Source organism: Mustela lutreola, chromosome 4, assembly GCF_030435805.1.
Source record: "Mustela lutreola isolate mMusLut2 chromosome 4, mMusLut2.pri, whole genome shotgun sequence".
NCBI lineage: Eukaryota > Metazoa > Chordata > Mammalia > Carnivora > Mustelidae > Mustela > Mustela lutreola.
The window spans coordinates 120,763,760-120,788,433 of record NC_081293.1 but is presented as its reverse complement, the minus strand read 5'-3'; the positions used below and the strand labels follow the sequence as shown (position 1 = coordinate 120,788,433).

General features: G+C 32.3%; 1 pseudogene; it reads right to left on the bottom strand.

Annotated features, from left to right (window-relative positions):
* Positions 1 to 2,772: 2,772 nt before the first annotated feature.
* LOC131830172 (multiple coagulation factor deficiency protein 2 homolog) overlaps positions 2,773 to 24,674 on the bottom strand; it is a 42,534-nt pseudogene continuing 20,632 nt past the window's right edge.

Here is a 24,674-nt window from a genome sequence, read left to right as displayed (position 1 = left end):
CATCATTCATTTTGGGTGTGTAAATGTATAGGGACTAAAAATGAAAACTTGAAGAACTTGTCACAAACTTACATGTAATAAAATCTGTAGAATATATACTTAAAAGGTCTTTACATTTCCTTTTTTTTTTTTTTTAAAGAGAGTGCATACACACATGCACAGGTGAACATGAGAGGGGGAGGAGCAAAGGTAGAGGGACAGAGCAAATCCCAAGCAGGCTTTCTCAAAGAAGAGCTCAACACAGGGCTGGGTGCAGTGGAGCTCTATCCCATGACTCTGAGATCATGGGCTGAGCTGAAATCAAGAGTTGGATGCTTAACCCACTGAGCTATACAGGTGTCTCAACATTTTTTGAGTATCATCATTATTTGTTTAATCATTCTATGAAAAGCAAGATTTTTTTAAAATACTTTGGACAGTACATAACTCTGTTTTTCTCTCCATGAATTCCATGAATATTCACACAAATAATTTTAAATTAGAAATTAAAATTAGAAATTAAAAAGTCACACTTTACCTGAATATTCCCTGAACATTTCTGTGAGAGAAAGCCCTGTTTAGAAATACCCAAGCTCTTAATTTTCCCTTGCAGATTAAGTTCTTGGTTTTATTGTCTTATATTACTACTCTCTTTTGCATGATAAAAATCAGTATATAGTACCCATATTAGCATTGCATATTACTATTTGAATGCCTAACTTAGTTACGTTTCAAATTGAGATTTTTCATTTAACTACAATTTATATTAAGATAATTGTTCATAGCTGACTAATGATCTAAGAGTTTACCTTATTTTTATTTTAACAATATACCTCCTACACTTAAAGAAAATCTATTCTATCTCCAGAATATAAAATAAAAACAATAAATATCATTAAGAATTACAGCTTCTAGGGACACCTGGGTGGCTCAGTGGGTTAAGCCTCTGCCTTTGGCTTAGGTCATGATCTCAGTGTCCTGGTATCAAGCCCTGCATTGGGCTCTCTGCTCAGCAGGGAGCTTGCTTCCCTCTCCCCCTTTGCCTACCTCTCTGCCTGCTTGTGATCTCTCTCTGTCAAATAAATAAATAAAATCTTTTTAAAAATTACAACTTCTATATTAAAAATAATACTTTTCTATATAAAAAATAAGAAAATACAGATAACTTTGATTTCTATATCAACAAGAAGGAAATTGAAAATATCTTTCTTATTTCTTTTTTGTTTGTTTGTTTTTTGTTTCATCAGTTTTATTGGTCATATCCCAGATTCATCATATAAATCTTTCAAAATAACTAGATGTTACAAGAATAGTTTATAATTCAGCTCTGATTGCACAAATACTTGACCCAGGAAAGCATTTTTACAAACACATATGTTTACTTATAAAAATACTTTAATAAAGAAAACAAGTCTTTATAAGTCTTACAGAAAATGCTATGCAGTTTCCCCCCCATTCAACCATTTCAAGTTTGCTATCATAGCATGTTTATCACATCCAATAAACCAAATTACAAATTACAGTTATAATTTTCAACCATTATTGGGATTCACAATATTAAGAGTTTTTAGGTCTTTTCTAATCTTTCCTGATCAGAAATAATTCACAATTTAAGCTAGAATAGGTATTAAATGCCATTCCTTCTAAATATAACTTGCAGCCTTGTTAATCATTGGGCTTGGTGATCTTCTCCTCACTTGGGCAAGACAGACTAGTAGTTTTACCCCTCTGCACCAAGCATGAAGGATAAAGTGCTTGTATTCCAAGTAGTTTCTAAACCACAAAAACAAACCCTAGAAATAAAGACTAAATACAAATATTAGGAAAGCTAACATTTGCTAATGATTAGAATAAAGGTCATTTTGGGCGATCTCTGGATGCCTCAGTTAATCAGGTAAGTGTCTGCCATCATCTCAGGTCATGATCCCAGTATCCTGGGATCAAGTCCCTCATCAGTCTCCTTACTCCATGGGGAGCCTGCTTCTCCCTCTCCCTCTATTCCTACTCTCTCTTTCTCTCACTCTCTGATAAAGAAAGAAAGAAAGAAAGAAAGAAAGAAAGAAAGAAAGAAAGAAAGAAAGAAAGAAAGAAAGAAAGAAAGAATATTTTTCAATTCAGGCTCTGTTCTAAGCTGAAGAAGACATAAAAAAAATAAAGTATAAGGCAGCAGTTTTATTAATACTGAAAAACTAAAATAATACTAATCACTTAGGTCAGTAGTGTATCATTTCCATAGAAGATACAGAATGTTAGACTCTAAGGCTAGCTGAACTTAGTGTCCAACATTCTTATGTTGTTGCTTTGAAATAACCTAATACACACTTGCCTAAAACAAGTCATCATTCAGGCCAAATGGAACTTTGCAGAATACTGACCACAGTTATCTAAAGAGACAGGACACACTAGGGAATTCCCTCACTGTTACTGAAACATGTGTCCACTTGGCAAAGTTTGTCTTACTTTCCAGATAGCATGAATGAAAACCAAGAGACCAGAGATATTTCACAGTCAAGTTCCTGACTACTCTGCTCCAATTATCCAACATTCTTAAAAGGAATCTTTAACCAAGCTCTTGTCCAATAAGAAATTTAACAGTACTTGAGGACTACAATATGTCCCATTGCTTTTCTATTTCTCTTGATTTCTCTTTCTCACTGTAGTGCAATAAACTGCTACAGGTTTTTACCAAAATAATGCAGCAGTAGTTCAAAATGTGTTATTTTGCATTACCAAAAGTGTTCAATCACATTATAATGGGTGACATTTGCATATAACTAGATGACCAAACAATGTCTATTGCAGTGATTTAGCAAATTCAGCACAGTCAATGTATTCATCATTGTTCTTGTCATCCTTCTCAAAACACCATCAAGTTAATCAGTTCAACTTGACTCATTGGTGGTGCCTATTCATTCTCTTTCTCCTTATGAAGTGAGTGATTGCTATGGAAAATTCTAGTCATAATGCAAATTATTGTCATCATAATCAAGCATTTTGGAATAACAGAGCTGTAGCTCTTGTGGAGATATCTCCACCTCTGGTTTTGTTGATGATATTTTTTAGATGTTCCATGATCTGCTCTTAGTCATGTACTGTGTTCTCATCCAGGCCCACGCTGTGGGATGGGGAAGCTCACTCCAGGCACTTCTGCCCTGGCACCTGAAGTTTAAAAGCAGACCACACAGAAAGGGGGTTCTGAGCAGCCATATAAGACCTCATGGTCACCAGTACCCTTGCTTTCCCTAATTTGCAAGTAGTTTTCCTCAGACATGAAGACTTCCAGCCAACTTTTCCTTATTTCTTAAAGATAATCTTAACTTGTTTTTAATTGGGAATAGGTTTGGAAGAATTTCCTAGATAAATTGGTTGTTTGTTTTTAGTTATTGAAATTTAATTAATAAATACATATTATAAAATTCTAGAGTATGTACAATAATGTTATGAATTATGCTACCTTGCTTTATTTATATTTTTGTGATGAAAGTTAAGAGAAAGATGAAATACTACCTACTTTCTTTTTCTTAGTGAAAAGACCTTTTTGCATTCTAAAAGCCTAATAATTCTATGTTTTTGAAATGTACAAACAGCTAAAACTTTGTTTTTCTCTCTCTTGTAGACTTTGTATTGAGGAAATTTCCATAATTCAATAGTCATACTTCTAATATTTTAATTGGGAACATTTAGAAAAGTGAATGTGCTATGTTCTTCTGTAACAAGAGATTCAGTTAGTCAGTATAATGATGGTCTTTTGCCAAAATTAATTCTGACAAGGAACACTGGCATAATATATTAAATGCCAAGCCATAGAAACAACACCCCAGAAATAGGAGCTGATGATTCAAGCTTGGCAGCGTCTCCCTCTGCTCAATGTTAAAAACCAGCTTAAAGGCTGGCCATAACAATGTTTGAGAAAGAAGAATTCTTCTTTCCAACATGTTCCTTGAGTTCAAAAACATAACGGAGATTTCAAAGATTGTTGAAAAATACGAGTCTAGAATATAAGGTCAAAAGATGAACTTGGAAGCCACCAAGAAAGAAAAGCCACAAAGTATCATGGGAAGACATTTTTTTGAAAACTTTTAGATAGCTTCCATCTGAGGACTATGTGTTGATCCTGACCTTCTATCCTTTAGGTATTGTTAGTATTATCTTTAGGTTTGTTAATTCCTCATTTATGTTGTGAGATGGAGTAATGTTCAAAGTAACAAAGTTCACAAGAAAATTCATGAATAATATCAACTCAATTATCTCATATCTTTATATTTGATCTTGTCCTTGTAACCATAGTAACCATAGAGAACTTTTCTTTTTTCTTTTTGCCTCAAAGTTCTTCAACAACCCTGATTTTCTCTTTGTTAATTCACACTGTTCCTGCAAAGTACTATACTAGAACACTCAAAATAAAGCCATTGGAGTCTTTAGTATTACTTTAGGCCCTTTTACTATGAGACAATCTGAAGTTAAGTAATACATTTTCCCATGTAATCTTTATGAAAATGCCACTGCATATTCATATCAGTAGTATCATCAGTTCAGTTTATCTGTTTTATTTCATAAATGAATAACTTGAGAATAGAAGAAAAAGGTATGTGAATGAATGAGTCCAATAGGAAAATAAGTGGTAGAACAAGAAAATATTGTGCAAAGTTGTAGAGGTGAAGAACTCTGCCAACATCCAGTTTTGATCATTTAAACCATCTTGGCTATTCTGCAATCTCAGGATTTGAGCCACTGAGAATAGATATGTATGTTTGTGTGTGTGCATGTGTGTGTATGTTTAGATAAATAAATTGCTATATTATGTCACACATAGTATATTTACTTCTGTATATATACATACATATATATATACACACACATAATATAATACATTTTTGTTTGTGTCTTCAATTTCTTTTCTATATCCAGTTTTATATAGACACTTTCTCCAAATATATCTCTATTTTTCTCATCCACAACAATAAAAAAAAATAGAAAAAAAAACAAAAATTTAGGTTGAGTACTGGACAATGATATTTCCCTTCATAGAGTAACAGAGGCATCTATATTTGCATTTAAAATGTATTGTTTTATAACCAACATTTCAGTTTATAATACTTAATATATATTTGGCTAATTTTAAAAAGTGTCTGATTAACAAGGGAAACCTATTTGGGCTTTTGTTAAAATTTCAGCTCGGTTATGAAGAAGTTATAAAACACACAAACCATAGTTTCTTAGAATTGTAAGTGCTTTGAGAGTTCACGTAAATTGAACCATCATTTAGAAGACAAAGAAAAATCCTCTTTCAATGAATTTATATCATTCAGAATATTTTTTAAAGAGTGGAAGGGACCTTTTATGAGAACATAACACATTAGAATAGTGTTATAATAGTATAAATAAACACTGTTTATGATTATGTAGAAAGTAATATTCTCAGGTTAAAACTTGGGCTCTAGAGATATTGTTGAATTCTGGTTCCTATATACTTTATAGCTATCTGAGCTCTTTTACCTCTTTTCACTTTCCATTTTAGGATAATAATACTATGCTTTTCATGGGGTTGTTAAATATATGTTAATGTAAGTATGTTAGAGTCTAGTACATATTACTCATTCAATAAATATTAATTATAATTATTATTATTTACTATTACTAAAGCAATTATGAGAAACTGTGAAAGAATAGATACCATCTTTCCCTATTTTGGATTGCGTTTGGAAGGAGAAAGGGAAACTAAGGGTGATTCATTTTCAGAGAAATATGGTTATCAAGGATTTACTTTTAAGGAAATCTGTACTTAGTGAAATAGTGATTATTATTAGCAAGTACCTCTTTATGGTCTCCACTGAGCAATCCAACGAAGCAAGCTGCATTGTGTTGGAGAAAAACAAAAACATGTGACTTCTAAGAAAACTGTGCAAACTGAAGGAACCCAAGAATGTTCAAGAAATATTACTAAGGAAAGGAAAAAAAAGGATAAATGGATAAGGCACTTCATTTTCCTAAAATAAGGACATAAATTGGTTTCATTTCACGTCCCATTCTGAAAAATTGCTAGTGTCTTCATTGATTATTACTTTGAAAATGTCTCTGAGACTATGCTTATATTCTTCAGGAGAGGGGACAGTCTATAACAAAGTCTGTTACAGGTGAGAAGAGGTGTGTTAGTGGCAAGTAGTTCATCAGACTTCCAGATTATACAGTCAAAGAACCTTAGAATTCAAACATTCTCAGAGATAATATAGTTTCCCTTTCAATCTAATTGCTGGAATCCCTCACATATTTGAAATATGTCACATGCCTTATTAGATTTTAAGTTTCCTCAGAACAAAAACTGGAAAGAATAGGTTAAAGTTGCTCGCAAAAAAATACTTGATTCTACAAAAATGAGTATATCTAACAATTATAGCTCTCCAATAGTGAAATACACTTTCTTTTAAGTAGTGAGTACCCTTTTTGAGTATAATTGGTTGAGAGGAGACTTGATGACATATATCTTTTGGATTAAAGCGAAAAAATTAAAATAGATAACATTTAGTTTCTAATTTTAAAATTCAACAGTCTCATGAATGTCATGAGTACCTGTCCTAGAAAAATTATGTGGGAAATAGACATTATTAAAAATTAATTCCTCATTCATGAGGCATCTGGCTGGTTCAACCGCAGAGCATGTGACTCTTGATCTGAAAGTCATGGGTTCAAGCCACATATTGGGAGTAGAATCTACTTGGAAAAGAAAATAATTCCTCATACATATATTAAAAAGGGAACATGGATTATACTGCTGGAAAGCCCCATACAAGAGTTTCTACGATGAAACACTAAAATATAGTCTTCAAATGTAAAATAAGATGGACTGTAAAAGTATCCTTGAAAGTTATTATAAAGGTGAAAATAATAAGTAAGAAAAAGAAACAAGTAATTGACTGGATATGGAAAGATTTTTAAAACATAAGCTAAAACAGGTAATATTCTTGTTTTATAGAACATAAATGATAAACCTCTTGTATGAAATCTACTATGTTTGGAAATCCAGGACACCTGGATTAGGACACCTTTTATTTTATTAGGACACCTTTTATTCAGTTCAATTGTCCAGACAAAGATTCTCCATACGAACAATTGAGAGATTTAATTGTAGAAGGTAAGATATAGATTTTAAGTAAGTAACTTCTATGCTATTTTACCAGATATCCACATAATATATTTTAGAACTGTTAGAAACACATTATCATGTAACATATTTTAAAGAACTTGAACAAGACAATAGAAATAATATAATACATGATGTACTTTTATTTCTGTTTTATTACCTCATCATTCTCAGGAAATACAAGTAATCAATTCATACTTTAGAGACTGGGTGTTGATCTTCCTTCTCTGACCACCACTCAGAATTTCCAGTATGATGTGTTTCAAGGGATTCAGGAACCTATGACTTTCCAGCTACTTATTGAAGTTACTGATGAATTAGGTGGGAATAAAGCTAGTCAGCTGTCAGCCACTACAACAGTCATAATTTATGTGTTTCCTTGGACTACAGTGCAGCCAACTTTTTCCACAAAAACAACTACAACTACAGTAAGTACTTAGTGATGAAATATAATTCTAAAGTCTGAATTAGTCATAAACACAGAAAGTATTCGGGAACTCTTATAGGAGTTATTCTTATATTTTGGCAATAAAAGACATTAATGAAATAGTTACTTTAATACATTAGAATTCCTATCCTCAAAGTAAGAAAAAGTTGTTAGAGCTGTTAGGCAGTAATTTTGAGTCAAGGTAAATATTCATTTTTATAAGACTTTTTAATATTATTTAGTTTAGATTCTTAGTAATTCTGTTCTTATCATAGCATGCTTTTCTCTGTTTAAATAAAGACTTATTAGGTTTTCTTATGTACATAGCACTCTATAAGGTTTACAAAAACAAAAGTATGTTTCCTTGAAAAGCATATAGACTCATTGGAAGACAAGATATACATTTAGAACTATTTAAATAAATACTAAATAATGTCAAATGATAACAAAATTGTTACATAACTTTGAGTTTGAAAATAAAGTAAATTTATTTGGGCTGAGATACACAGAAGGTTCTCAATAAATAGAGAAGGAAAATAATAATGTAGTTCTTTAAGAACTAATTTCTTTTTTTAATGTAAAGAGAAGAAGAAAAGCTTTGCAGGAAGAATGTATAGCATTACCTAGGAAGAGCGTAGTCTGTTCTGGGAAATGCTGGGAAGGTAGTGAAACTGGAGGCTAGACTTACATCAGGAAAAGAAGCTCATGTAGATAATGTAAAATATCTGAGCATGGAACATCCTGAAAAAAAAAAATTAGAATCCTCTTACACCATACACAAAGATGAACTCGAAATGGATAAAAGATCCCAACATGAGGCAGTAATATATCAAAATCCTAGAGGAGAATATAGGGAGTAACCTCTTTGACATTGGCCACAACAATTTCTTTCAAGTCGTGTCCCCAAAGGCAAAGGAAGCAAAAGTGGAAATGAACTTTTGGGACTTCATCAAGATCAAAAGCTTCTGCACAGCCACGGAAACAGTCAACAAAACAAAGAGGCAACCCATGGAATGGGAGAAGATATTTGCAAATGACACTACAGACAAAGGGCTGATATCCAAGATCTATAAAGAACTCCTCAAACTCAACACACACAAAACAGATAATCATGTTAAAAAATGGGCAGAAGACATGAACAGACACTTCAAATGACTAACAGATATATGAAAAATGTTCAACATCAAGGGAGATTCAAATCAAAACCAAATGAGATATCACCTTACACCAGTTAGAATGGCCAAAATTAACAAGACAGTAACAAGTGCTGGAGAGATATGGAGAAAATGGAACCCTCTTAAAATGTTGGCGGGATTGCAAGTTCGTGTAGTCACTTTGGAAAACAGTGTGGAGATTCCTTAAGAAATTAAAAATAGAGCTACCCTATGACCCTGCAATTGCACTATTTACTGGGTATTTACCCCAAAGACAGAGATACAGTGGAAAGGGCCATCTGTACCCCAATGTTCATAGCAGCAATGGCCAGTCGTCAAACTGTGGAAAGAACCAAGATGCCTTTAAACAGACGAATAGATAAAGAAGATATGGTCCATATATACAATGGAGTATTATGCCTCCATCAGAAAGGATGAATACCCAGCTTTTGTATCAACATGGATGGGACTGGAAGAGATTATGCTGAGTGAACTAAGTCAAGCAGAGAGAGTCAATTATCATATGGTTTCACTTACTTGTGGAGCATAAGGAATAACACAGAGAACACTGGGAGATGGAGAGGAGAAATGAGATGGAGGAAATCAGAGGGGGAGACAAACCATGAGAGACTGTGGACTCTGAGTAACAAACTGAGGGTTTTGGAGGGGAGGGAGGGTAGGAGGTTTGGTGAGCCTGGTTGTGGATATTACGGAGGGCACGTATTGCATGGAGCACTGGAGCACTGTTCCTAAACAATGAATTCTGGAACACTGAAAATAAAATAAAATAAATTAAAATTAAAAGAAAAGAAAGATTAGAATTCTGCATGATTACTGAAGACAGGAAATTACTAAGTTTCACAGCAGAAGACAGACTCCCAATGCCTCATAACCTTTGTTAATGTGGAAATATAGAGAAAATCAATGATGTGTAGGATGGCTTTGTGTGGAATATGCTGTTTGATTTCAAACAGGTGGACTTTGAATATCCAAGTAGGAATTCACATCCATGCCTTCACTCACATTATTATAATGTTCTCTATATAACTGAGCTAACACAATTAAGATATGTTTGAATTAAAATAGTTATTTGTGGAAAAGTTATAGAAAATTTCTCCCTTGCTTGATTTCACAGTCAAGAAGTTTTGCATTAGCTATACAAAATCATCATAATACAATTTGGATACTCCAGATCCAAAGAAAACAAAACATTGGATTAAAGTGGTGTGGGACTGGTAATGCTCCCCAGGGCCTAGCAGAAAGAAATGTAAATTCTTTCTGTGAGAAGATAACAGTATTCTAAGCTTCCAATTATTTATAACAATTTTTTTCAATCTAGTGAACACCACAAGATTAAATAGAGCTAGGCGCATAAGAAAATAAGATGTCATAACAAAGAAGCAACAAAACCACACAAAGCATAAGCAGAAATACAGTAACTACAGAAGTTTTCAAAAACAAACCACAAAATAATTATGTCTATTAAGTTCAAGAGATATATATCCCAAGTTTGAAATTTGGTCAGGTTATTAGAGACTATATAGTAACATAGAATATCTGAAAACATATTAAAAAATCTAGAAATCAAAAAAACAATAGCTGAAATTAAATCCTGACCATACTGATATAAAAAATATACAAACACTACAATGAACAATTATCAAACATGCATTTTTTTGAGCACACATGAATGCATAAAAAAGTTGATCATATATTAGTTTATAAATCAGATCTAAACAGATTTCTGGGGATTGAAATCATGCTAAGTGTTACCTGTGACTTTAAGAAATTATACAAGAGATCAAAACAGGTATTTAGAAGTTAAAGAAATAAAGAATATTTTTAAATAAATGAATGAATGAAAATACATAATAAAACTGCAAGATGAATGAAGTTAAAAAGAATTGAAAGCTATACATTTTCCCCTAAATACTATTTTAACTGCATCTCAAATATGTCATATTATTATTTAAAAATAATATCTAGTTCCTTAAAACTTATTTAAAACTACGTTTCATTTGAAGTTAGAAAAAGAACAAAATAATAAACTCAAATAGACTTTTTTAAATGAAAAAATAAACTCACGACTTTTTTAAACTCAAAGTGACTTTTTTAAATGATAAGAAATGAAATTAATGAAATTGAAAGCAAACATACAAAATAAAGCCAAAAGTTGGTTATTTGAAAACAATAATAAAATCTATATATTACTTTGAAGAGGCTAAAGGTGAGGAGTGAAGTCACATTTTATCAATGTCAGAAAGAAAAGGGAAAACTACTGTATATGGCAACTCTTCCCCCCCCAAAAAAGAAGAAGAAGATTATAAGAGAGTATAATAAACAACCCTGTCATTATGTTTGATGGAAAAAAATCAAGGTGGGAAGAATTTCTCTTTCTCTTAAGTCAAATAAAGACTTAATATAAAATGCAATGATTAAGATAGTGTGGTATGGTGCATGGGAGACAAATAGACAAGAGAATAGAATAAAAAGTCTGGCTAATGATCTACAATGTATAGACATGCTTTATATCAAGTGACACTACAGAGCAGTGGTAAAAGAATGATATAGGTTCAATAAACTATACTGGGCAATGGTCATATATATGTATATATATATATATATATAGTCTATATATATATAGACAAAAAAGAATGATCCTGAATTCAAATTAAGCCCAGATGAATTTGTAGACTTTAATGGCAAAAATAAACAAAATTAGGGTCCCCTGGCTGGCTCAGTTCATTGAACATGTTACTTTTGATCCCAGGGTTGTGAATTCAAGCCCAATGTTGGATGTAGAGATTACTTTAAAAAAATAAAATCTCTTAAAAAAACTAAATGAACAAAATTACAAACTTAGGAATAATTTAAGATACTATTTTAATAATTTGAGGGTATGGAAAGATTTCTTAAATAAGACCAAAAAAAAAAAAAAAAAAAACCTAGCCATAAGGAAAGTTTTTGGAAATTGAGTACTTTAGAATTAACAACTTCTTATTATGGATAAAATAGAATATTTTTCTATGTAATGTTTGATCTGAAATAAGTTAGTGGAGAAGACCATGTGTAAGTTTAAATAATACTGGGAATAAATTGATAATTACTGAGATTGTGTTATGGATTTCTGGTGAGTTCTTGTACTACTTTTTTATACCTCTGTATGTATATTAGGTATCACAAAATAACAGTTGTAAAATAATTGAAAGGGAATTAATCTGAAATTCCTATGCAGTTTTTAAGCTATTCCTGTTTAATGCTGCAAATTTTCCCCCAAATTCCCTTTACAATCAAAATACTCTAAACTCTTTTTGGAGCTTCATTAAAACTGTCTGCTTTGGAGCTTTTAATCATATTTCATATAGTCATGCTCTGAAATTATTTTAAGTATAACTGTTCTCCTGGTCATTCAGTAAATTAATTCTTAGCTCTTACCTTTACCTTTACCTCAGGTTATGTGACCATACAACTTTCACATTCCACAAATATATACTCAAATCATTTTATAGGTCAAGAAATATTACCCAAGACCAATCTACAACATCAGTAGTATCTTAAGTGGTTGTAGCAGCATTCTAACCATTAAAATGTTTTGCTTTTTATTTCGGACTCAACACAAACATCATCTACCTATTCTGAGTTAATCTTCTCTACTGGATCTTGCTTCTTTGGGACAGATCATTTGAGCCTGTTGCATGGTGGAAGAAAAAATCTAATTTATACCAAAAAATTGATTTTTATCATCTAAATTTCTGATTAATAAAGCAAAATCTAGCAAAACAGAAGTCTTGAAACAAAGCATAATAGAATAAACAAATTCTGTAGCAAGACATGAAAGGAGTTTCAGATTTGTAGTTGAGTGAAACTAATCCATGTAATTCTCTTGACAAACTACATGAGACTTGCTAAAAGAGGCAAACCAATTAATGTTGCCTAGAAATCATTACAAATGTTTGACTTAAGAATTTACTTCCAAAGTTTGTGGCAAATGGTCTTTGCTATTTTCCATAAGCCATGTCAGCTTTTATGCTTCCAAGTGTACATACATAATACACACATTTCTACAGGGAGATATATATGCTTCTCTTTGCAAAAAGTATTACCAAGCCAGAAGTAACCTTAGAACTTCTACAGTTCAGTCTGCCCACTGTGCAGGAAGGAGAAATGATACCTAAACAACTTATAACTTCCATGTTCTTGAGAGCAAGCAGACAAAAACACCTGCATATTTTAAGATAGGTTTTTAAAAAAGATAATATTTCCATAGGCTTAATGTATTATTGACTAGCTATTATTTGTATTTGAGTATGTTACAAAATTTCCAGTAAAGATCACCTATGTCTTTAGATTATTGAGTCAATCGCATGACCAAGCCTTGTGAAGTTGAAGTACAAAGCTTCAACTTGTTGAAGTACAAATCTAAATAAATCAGGGAAAATCTTGTTGTAAATAATGGAATACCTAGGGGCACCTGGGTGGCTCAGTGGGTTAAGCCTCTGCCTTCAGCTCAGGGCATGATCTCAGAGCCCTGGGATCAAGTGCCGCATCAGGCTCTCTGCTCAGTGGGGAACCTGGTTCCCCCCCACCCCTGCAACATCCTCCCACCCCCTGTGCCTGCTTATTTGTGATCTCTCCCTCTGTCAAAGAAATAAATAAAATCTTTTAAAAATAGAATATCCATCTTGAAGTGGCTTAAATAATAAAAAAATGGGTTCAAGAAAGTAGTAGACTATTAATACAAAAAATTTAAAGATCTCTAATATTAAACTAAAGAATATGGACTTTATCTTCTAATCAGAAAGGCCCAAAAAGTTTTACAAGGAATGAGTGATGGGGGCACCTGAGTGTCTCAGTTGGTTGAAGCATCTGCTTTCAGATCAGGTCATGATCCCAGGGTCCTGGGATTAAGTCCCCACATCCAGCTCCCTGCCCAACTGAGCGCCTACTTCTCCCTCTGCCAGCCACTCCCCCTGCTTGTTCATTCTCTCTCTCTCTCTCCCTGTCAAATAAAATCTTAAAAAAAAAAAAGAAAAGAAGAGAAAAAGAAAAGGGTGATAAGATGATCAGATATGTTCCAAGGTGTAAGTAATTTAGAATACACGAAGAAAAGATTGGAGAATAAAGAAAGCAGTGCCCATGAAATCATTTAGGATCTTATCTTCTTTAATCCAGATAAAAGCCTTAGGTCTTAAAAAGGCAGTGACACTTCATGTGGAAGTGAAATGCTAGATCTGAAATATACATAATCTATAATATTCACCATTTATTGTGTTTGGAATTTGTGTATTACAATATATGATAGGAAAGAGAATCTCTCTCAGGATTTACCCATTAATATTCCACTACATTTTTTTTTAAAGCCAGATCTTTCAGCTAGAATGTTGAATGAGATATAAAAACTTAAAAACATTTCTAAGTGGGTAGAATACACTGCCAGAATTTTATCTACTTCTAAAATGTAACTATATAACTATAAAATCCATTACACAAATAGAAATAGAAAATTCTTGAAGCCAGAATGCTAGCAATGTGTATCTATGAGTAATAAATAAATTAAGGCCTGAAGATAAAAAGATGCAAAGTAATTAAAATTAAATCTAATCATATTATAAATATTATAAGAGACATCACCAGCATGAAATTTACTATAAATACCGATTTTTAAACAAAAAATTATTCAAAACTCTAGAAAAAATGCAGGGCATCTCATAAATTATAATCTAGTGAAGACATTCAATAAAGACTTCTGCCTCTTTTAAAATGCCAAGTATGGTAGCTGATAAGTGAAAGGACCAATGTTGTATGTTATGCAAAAGATATGTGTTCATTCTTAACTGGGGGCAGGGAGGATTCATGAACTGTTGCAGAATCTGATGAAAGCTATGGTTTCTCTCTCCAGAACAATGTGCACATGTGTATGTGCATGCCCTTTTATATTTAATTTTACAGGCTTGTATAACCCATCCATGGAACCCAGATTTAGAAAACCTGAGTAAAACTAAGAGTTTATTCCTGCTTCTGAATTTGTAAAAAAAAAAAAAAAAAAAAAAATTATGAGCAAAACATATTTCTATTATTTTGAAGTAAACAAAGCAATATAAACCACTAAAATAAATACATAGAAAACTTTACATATTTCTTATATATGTTAATACTTGCCATTTTCTTATAGATATTATAATAAATAAATAATACCTTGAAGCTTAGAAAAGAAAATAAGAAGAAATACTTTTATCTTAAATGTAGAAAGACTTAGTCAAAGAAGCTAATAAGTAAACCCAACCCCAGACTAAGTAAAATAAACAGAACTGCAAATTGTCTCCTGATTAACGTTCATCTTTGAACCCATACCTGCTTACTCAGAGGTCCATCTCAGGGCAGGTAGAGAGAGACCAACTAACTCATGTTTCAGGAACTGAATTAACTTGTTCAATTTAAGTTCAGATTGGCGAAAGAGACAATGAGGTAACTGGCTAGACACCATTTCCTGCAAATGTAATCCCCAAGGGATTATGAATCAAAATTCCTGAAACTATCACATGCAGCAAATTGAGTTCCATAGTAAAAAGCCCAGAATTAATATCTATAAATCACATTAATTTATAGCCATATCTTTGCTCTGATTTCAACATTAAACAATACATGGGTAAAAGAATACAAGGGAGAAAGTTTCTATAAATAACTCTGTCCAATCTTCTCATCCATTCATTCTAGTTACCCATCCATGTTTCATGATGTGTAACAGAATAATAAAAAAGATTTTTAACCCACCAATGAAGAACTTGAAAAAGGCATTATATGCTTTAGACTTAATCTGAATTTTGGAAAACTAATCTGAAAGACATGGCTGCTTAGAGACATGTGCTTAGAGGTGAGAGGTTATGTCTTTACAACTTTACATGTTTTCTACACTATTGTGTTCACTGCAGAGGCATATTATTATCCCAAGGCCGATTTGACTCATTGAAGACCAATCTTTTACTAGCATTACACCTCACAAGGTAGTTTGCAATCAAATATGTCTAGAAATTTGTTCTCAGCTGATAATTTGGAACAATGGGGTGCTGCTCATTCAAAGTCAATAAGAGTATTGTTTAGCATTTGGAAGTTTTGTCAGCTGGTCGTTCAGCCTTTTATAGCTTGAAATCTGTCATGGCGGGAATATTAACACTATGGAATTTGGTAAATAACAGGATTTTTTTTTTCTTTTTAAGAGGTAGTTTATCAGCACACTACTGTATGTAATTTGTCTATCTTTTTCCTTATAATTTTCCCAAAGTAGAAGAAATTTAAAGTGGATAGAAAGAACAATTAAGATTAGCAAATACTTATGTATGATAAGCAAAAGGCTAGCCACCAAAAAATGAAAGAGCATTTACTTTACTTTCTTAACCTTCATCTTAAAAATCATTCTAGGCAAATTTTTATAGGTCAAGGTATCAGTAGAAGCCATTGGCATGTTCTACTCACCTGAGTCAAGTATCACTGAAGAAACTAGGGAAATATATATTACTTGTTGTGAGCTATGCCTTAACAACCACTATGCCCTGTATGCCTGGGAAATAGAGCCCATCACTGATATTTCTATAATCACCCAAAATCTTCCACCCAAATTAAATTTATCTTCTTTGACTTTTCTAATATGAAGAAATAATGACACAGTAGGTTGGTAAGTGTGGTCACTAATTGACTGTTTACTGAATGCTAGAAGTTCCCCAATTTAACTGACAGTCATAATTTCAGCCCAGACCTGTTTTCAGATCCTACATTTGTTCTACTATTGCAGTATTCCTGTATTTCTTAAACTTGATTAATCCATGTACCCCTTATAAGGAAAAAAGAAAGAAAAAGCCCTCTCAGATATTCAGCATTATTTTTGTAAGAACAGAAAAAAAAGTGTATTAAATTATAACATTTTAAATGCAGTAACAGAATTATAACAAGTTCATTTGTCTTATTTTAAATTATTCTTAAAAATACATCAGTAAAAAAGCCTTGATATAATGGGTTGACAATGATGAATATAATAAAATACCTTTATGGTAGGCCAGAAGTGGAGAGAGTGTGAAGAAACACATAATAGGAAAGCATGCCTATTTTTATCTGCTCTTACAAAACATGCAGGAAGATGTATTATGAGATATGATATATGTATACCCCTGAGGAGGACAGCAATATAAGTTCCCTTGAACCTATGGGGAAAATGAAAACCTTTGCTTCATTTCTCAAGTCATTCTGCTATTCAGGCTCTAACTATAAACCATACAATTTTTCTTCTTAAGTAGCAGACAGGGGAACTAGGTGGCTAAGTCACTCTCCTTTCTTCAGATGTTGCTCGGGAATAAATTCTTTTAGTGACCCTCAAAACACTGCATTTTTTTTTTCCTGTTGAGAAGTGACATGGTTATGCAAGTGTTTGGGAATTTATTTCCATGTGTTTTAAGTGTTATATTTATATACCCTATAAGAAAATCACTCTATTAATAGTGAGAATCACATTTTACATTTATTTATTTCTCAGTCTTTTTGTTTAGTTAAGAACCAGTTGTACATGTACAAAGTAACAGAAGATTTACAGAAGAGCTTATTTAAAAAGGTGTAGACAGAGATATGGAAAACCAGTATGGCATAACTTTGCCTATCTCTTCGTAAACAAATTCATCCTGGATATTTGGTATATAATTTTCTTTTCTGATTTTATTTGACTGTTCTATTGCCTAAAGTACATGACTAAATCTTTCTGAGCTACTTTGTAGAAGACCAAGTATTTATTTTTAAGGAAAATAATTGTTATTAGTGTAGTTCATTTATTTTAACAAGTTATTTACAAAATAGAAACCAATAATTTAAATACATTATTAAATATATTAAATTTTAATAATTTAAACATTTTAAATTTTAACATTAAAATATTAAATAATATTTTACAAAATATAAGGAAAGTCACACGACCTTCAAGAGTAATAATATGGGTAATCAAAGTGAGAATATCACTAATTAAAGACACTTAGGAAATGTTTTCATTTTGTTTTACTTTCCTAAATAATGTCTTTTAGCTAGTGGCCCTGTGTTTCATTCCAGGAAAATCAAGTAGTGCTGTTAATTACTTTAAATTTCTGTTGTTATATTTTTAAATAATATTTTCATGTCTTTTTCTTATTTTCAGCATTTGTTCTAATATTATAGCATTTACTAATTTCACTAGTACCTCATATATGAGAATGCATAGGAAGTTCTAGGAGTAATATCATAGTTTAAAAAAGAAGTTATTTTTTATAATAACTTCATATTCAGGAAACACATTAGCAATATTACTAAATTCTCACCATACTCATTTATTCTTAATGTGACCAGGTCTTCTAATTAAAAGGAAAAAAGATTTTCAAGTGGAAGTTTGAAATGAAATATAATAATATAATTTCATGTAAATTCTGTCAGAATTTTAACATGGACAACAAATAGTCTTAAGGTCCTAGTTGCGGAATAGAAAGTATGTAGTCTTAGGAATCAGACAGATCTTGGTTTGAGTCCCAGGTCTTCCCACTCCATAACTGTGTTAAAAAAAGTAACAACAGGCCCAAAATGGAGTAATCTGTGCTAAGCTCCACACCAGCAAACCAAGGCTTAACATCCAACCTAATGCAGTTTCCTTCCCAGTTATGTAATCATAACTGGTCAGTCTTGAATATTCTGGTCAGCACTAGTGAATTAATCTGCCTGACAGACCCCTTCTATCTCCCAAAGAAAGTTTAGGTAAACATATATTTTCTTGTCCGTGATCCTATCTGCCTATAAAAGCCTTCCATTTTGTATAGCTCCTTGGAGCTCCTCTCTGTTGCTAGATGGGATGCTTCTAGATTGATGAATCATTGAATTAAAGCCAATTTGATCTTTAAATTTACTTTGAATTTTGTTTTTTTAACAGCTGTGAAACTGGGCTGAGTTATGTACCACCTCTGAACCTCAATTTCTTATCTGCCAACGGGGATTATTAAAAGTTACTACAGAAGCCTAGCCTAGTGCAATGCTCAGAAAATAGGAGATGACTAGTAAGTATAGCATTATATTAGTTATTTTATAAATGTTTATTAATTGATGAAAACTTGGAAAAAGACTGTTTGAAAACATTTGGCATTAAATGAAGGCTGAAATGATGTTCAAACCTCTTGAAGGACAACAGAATTTACCACCCCAAACGTGCCTCTTTGGCATAAGAATTATTTTATTTTAGGCTGATTATTTTTTTTTAAGATTTTTTATTTATTTATCTAACAGACAGAGATCACAAGTAGGCAGAGAGGCAGGCAGAGAGAGGAAGCGAAGCAGGTTCCCTGATGAGCAGAGAGCCCGATGCTGGGCTTGATCCTAGGACCCTGGGATCATGACCTGAGCTGAAGGCAGAGGCTTTAACCCACTGAGCCACCCAGGTGCCCCTAGGCTGATTATTTTTAGGAATCAGTTGACATGGAGAAAGCTTTGAAAAAAGAATAGAAATTAATTTTTTGCAAGGGACATTTATAAGGAAAATGTCAGTTTGTAAGGATATCTATCTCTCTATTTACCACAGGAAGATCACTGAATTTCTCTAAATTCTTTATCAGTGGAAAAGCAACTGACTTAAATCTGCCTTACCCTTGTTTACTGCTTTTTCTGGCAATGTCTCATAACTGGCTTCTCTTTCCACCCCACTCCAACCACATCATCTTTTGTCTTAAACTGGAGATGGTATTTAAGGTGGTGACTTGGGCCATTTTGGAGAATTACTCAGTTTTTCTGGGTATTTCTCATGTATACAGGAGGTATACATGTTATTAAACTTCTGGGTTTTGTTGTTGTTGTTTTTGTTGTAAATCTGTCTTTTATCACAGGGGTTCCTCAGCCAAGAACCTAGGAGGGGAGAAAAAAAATGATTTTTCCTTCACTATACTCTACTTCTCATTTGCAGTTCCCTCTAAGAAAAAAAACAAAACAAAACAAGTTTTCATGTTTTATTTATAATACAAATATTTTTTAAAATATTTCTAATATTTTATTAATTTTTATTTAAAAATTTGGCAAATGAGAAAAATGGGCATTTCTAATTAAAGTTTCAGTGTTTCAGCACTAAACACTATTTTCTATAGAAATCTGGTTTCTATTTGATTTTAAATCTTTGAAACACTGCACGAGAAGAAACTTTTTATAAACTTAAAGCAGAGTTTCTTATTTGTAGACTTTTAAAAACTATCTTCGATGAGAGTTAAATGAAATAATTGAAAAGTCAGCAGAAATACATAAATTGTACTCTGCTAGGTTATAGCCTTACACATCTGCTGTGACTCTAATACCCACTGATGAAAGATTTCAGGACAGGGAGAATATTATTATTGTCTTTCCTGTAAAATATAACAAGTTAATAATTAAGGTTATGAATCAAACCAAATTAACTGCACACAGATGTAAGAAGCTTGGTACATGATCAAATAACATGAGAAATTCTTTTGTTTTCACTGGTGATTTACCGAATGGTGAGATAAACGTCTGATGACATATGTAGTCCAGTGTCCTGTCAATCCTTAGCCATTTATTTCATCACTCCTCATGTTCGTGACAAAGAGGAGTAACTGTTTGATCAACTCTAAGAGTATCTTCATGGTTTCTGCTTAAGCAAGCCCAAAAGCTGGTTAAAAAAAAATGTTGCAATCTAGATTTAAAGTATAACTATAAAAAGAGAATACTTTGCATAATAATATATACATGACCTAAAATAAGTTCTGGAAATTCTTGGATGAAATAATTAAATAAAATTTTAATGATTTTTCTTATAAGAAAATAATTCCATTAATATATTAACAAAATTTTATAGCTAGTCATGAAATTTGTTTATCAATTTATCTATATACATATATATTATACTATATCTATATACATATATATTATACTATATTTTACACATATACTCCTGATATGAGTTCAAATAACTTACCCAAAGTCAAACTTAGTAAATGCTAGGACCAAGAAGACTGGCAAAAAGATAGTGAAATGGTAGAAGTCTCAGCAATCTTCTGGTGTGGTAAGTTAGAGAAAATTGTGAAATAAAGTGAAGAGATTGGCAGGATTCACACCATGCAAATACCTACAAATAGCCATGTAGATGTATTTCCAATAAATCAAGTTATATGTCATTATGACAAGTATTATAAAGCAAGAATAAACAATCATCATTATATGAACACATCATAAATTCTGACTTAGAGAATATGGGATGCTCTGGGAAGAGATTTTTGTAATTTATGTAGCCCTTTAATGGGTAGAATAAGAAACAAAGATATTTAGAAATGGTGTAAATCAAGGAATAAAGGTGCAAGAGTACATGGTCTTTTCTTGAAAGGAGAAAAATTAGAAGTGTCTAGACCATGTGAGAAGGGTTGGTCAGAGGTAAGCACAAGAAGGTAGACTGAAACAGGTCTAGAGTCAATGTTATGGATTTTAGAATTTGTTTTGTAGATAATTCAAAGCCAATTTAGATTCCTGGGAGTTGTAAATGAATAGTTGCAGGATTAAAACTATATTAGCAGAGTAGAGACAGGAGGAGTAGAGGAGAAAACAGGGCAACAAGGCCATTTAGGTCACTATTGCAAGAAGTAAGGCAAGAGTGAATGTCTTTGTCCTCATGATTATATCTACTGGGGACTCCAAAAAGTCAAAAATCAGTTAAAACATAATGTGATAGTGTAAGAAACTATGGAAGCACTGAGAGTGTCAAAAGCTAACCCTCAAATTCAGTTTTTAAAAATTATGTTGAACAAGAGTTGAAAGAGTATTTAATTGAGAGAGCCAAGCCTACATATAACACATATTCAAATATTTACTGTGCACATGGAATATCTAAGGGATTAGAATAGTTGTATATATTGTACAAAAGATATTGCAAGTATCAAATAAAACAAGAGATGTGAAGGTTTGTAATAAACATGTTATAAAAATACAAGTCAGTAATATTATATTTAGTTCTCACAGAAGCATTTTGCTTTTTTAATATAATTCCTGGGGGGGAAATGTTATATCCCGATTTGTCTTAGACTTTAACATATTTTTTTAAATGGTGTGGCTTTTTTAAAATAAAGGAATTATATATTTTTAGTGTGTATACCTGAAAGAGAGAGAAGAAAAGACCAAGAATAAAGAAACTAGGAAATCTACCCATATCTGTCAAGTAAACCAAGTACAAGGAGTAAGGATGATCTTTTCAAGTAACCTTTAAGCAATTTTCAGATACCTTTAATTGGATCTATACAATTCAATGCTCATGACCAAAAAATCCAAAAAACAAAAACAAACAAACAAAAACCCCCAAACAAACAAAAAACCAAATAACAACAATAAAACCCTACACAAATCTTTATATGATATAGACATTCATTTTTCTCAAAACTCTCACAATATCTTCAATTTCTTGGGAGGTAGGTATTGTCTAGTAGAAAGAACGCGATCTTTAGAGACACGCTCAATGGTAGAGTTCTACCATTTAGTAACTGTACAACTTTAGATAATATACAGAACCTCCCTGGGCAGCAGGGTGCAATTATAAATTGGAAGCAGTGAACATCTTTCTTTTAGGATTAGAATTAGGGGAAACTGAAATAATACAGCTAAAAGGCTTAGCATCAACCATGGTGGCCATTAAATAAATGCTACTCTTACCCTTTTCAGTTTAAAGGTGTTTTTTTTTTTTAAGGTTTTATATTTCCTTTATATAGTGATTCTGATGCATATTTCTTGGGATATAGTAAGTGTTCAATAAATATTTGTAGGAAGGAAGGACACAAACTTAACAGGTTTAGGCTGGGGTCTCTTTTTTTAATGTTTTTTTATAGCAGTGGCATTCTTCCCAAATAAGTTTGGTAGGAATATTTTGTCTTAATGAGCTAAAAATAGCTAGGTGACTAAGACATAATCAAATTGTCATCCATTTATGTATCATTGGAAATACATTATATTATTTATTTAGGAAAACGAGGTCACAGTATTTCAACTGACCCTGCTGGCATCTGGTTTAATTTCTTGATCTTGCTTTGTCCAGACATGCCCTGATTGAGCGTGTAGTCATATAATAACCAATTTCAACAGCTACCAAAATTCAACAAAGTAATCAGAATTCTTCTCACTGACTTATATAAGTAGTGCTATTTTTGCTACTACTGTTGTTGACGGATTCTTGTTTGCAAAAGTGTGTTTTCTCCCTTTCTCATTTCTGTGAAACCAGCCCCAGGACTCAATGTCCTAGGACACAGCATACCTAATAGCCTGTGTTCACAAACTTACTCTATCCTATGCTGCCATCTACTGGGAATATCATGTTGTTCAGTCATGGAAATTAAAGTCTGTATTATATTAAACTTTGTATTACTAGCTGTTTTTTAAACAGTAATATGTTTGTTGGGGATCCATCTGAGAAACACTTTTTTTGTGTGTTTTTTAAGATAGAGAATGAAAAAAACCAATAATTCTTTTTTTTTTTTAAATAATACTTTGGCCTGTAAGCAACACGCTGATTCATTCAAACTCACCAAAACTCATTACTGTCTTCTCTGTGGCAAGAATTCTACAAAATCCATACCTCTAAGATGAGAGAGTAATAATGGTTCTTTTTAAAATAGGGGTTTATTTCCCAAAAGAAGCAGTATAATTAAAGAATATAAATATAGCAAATTAATTCCAAAAATTACATTAGAAATCTGCACAAGGAGATGTGGTACCCCGAAGTCAGGCTTGCAAAAGCAATGATGGAGGATAACCCTGGTAAATGAACAAGCATGTACAAGCATGTACAAGAAGTTCACCATGACAGGAGAGAGGATTCTAGCCATAGTCAATATTATGAACAAAGACATTTTTTTTTTTTTTGGTGGCAGAAAGAGATGTTAGTTTATTATACTTCGTAATTTGCTCTTCGTGTTTTGTATTTTTCAAATAATTCTCAGATGATTACCTTATTTTAATAATTTAAAAAGAAGAAAGAGTGAAACATGCAAAGCACTCTTTTCAGCATATAGTGTTCTTCATTTTCTCAACTGTACTGCTATCAGTTCCTACTAAATTTTTTTATATTTCTCAGATTACTATTTCTGTCTAAATAAAGATTTCATATTACTGGAACCCTGATAACTGGATTCTTGCAGTACTAACTCTAATGGGAGTTCTCTGGTGATATGTCTCTATGCCATTGAGTGGTGCTTCTTCAAAAAGAGTAAAAATTGAATTGCTGCTTCTATTTGAATTTGTTCATTGCTCATTAAGTCTATCAAGAATGACTTTAAAAGGCCACAGTGGAAGTGGAGACAAGAAATTGGGGAATAAAATGCATCAAACACCTATTATTCTTATGTATTACAGAGCTTATCCTTACTGTTATCTCAACAAAGCTGAGAGTCAGATGACAGCATCACTATTTTTTATTTGGATACAGGATGTCAACCAAGATCTTCTGGTTCTAAAACTAATGCTTTTTTCCCTAAACCATCAGTCAGATAATTCAAGCTAAAAAAAATTGCCTGAAAAATATAGTAAACTAAGTGAAATAACTGTGTTTAAAATCTACATTGCACCCATTCCCCACTCTTCTCTATAATGCATTTCACATCTGAAATCATATATCATGGAAAGGGATATATGGAATGTGCTATTACCAAGAGGATCATGACAGAACTGTAGTGCTGCCAGATACTATGGTAAGCTAGAAACTCCTCCCCAAGAATTCAAATGATTGCTTCCATAATCATGTGTTGTTTTTCTTTTCTCTTCCTCATTGCAGAAATGGCAAACTGAAATATATTTAGCAGCTGATATTTTCTTCTTCTCTCTTTTTTAAAATAACAACAATAGAATGGTTGACTTTATTTTTTTCAAAGATTTTATTTATTTGAGAGAAAGAGTGGATGAGAAAGAGAGAGAAGGAGCAGGTGGAGAGTAAGAGGGAGGAGCAGAGGTGGAGGGA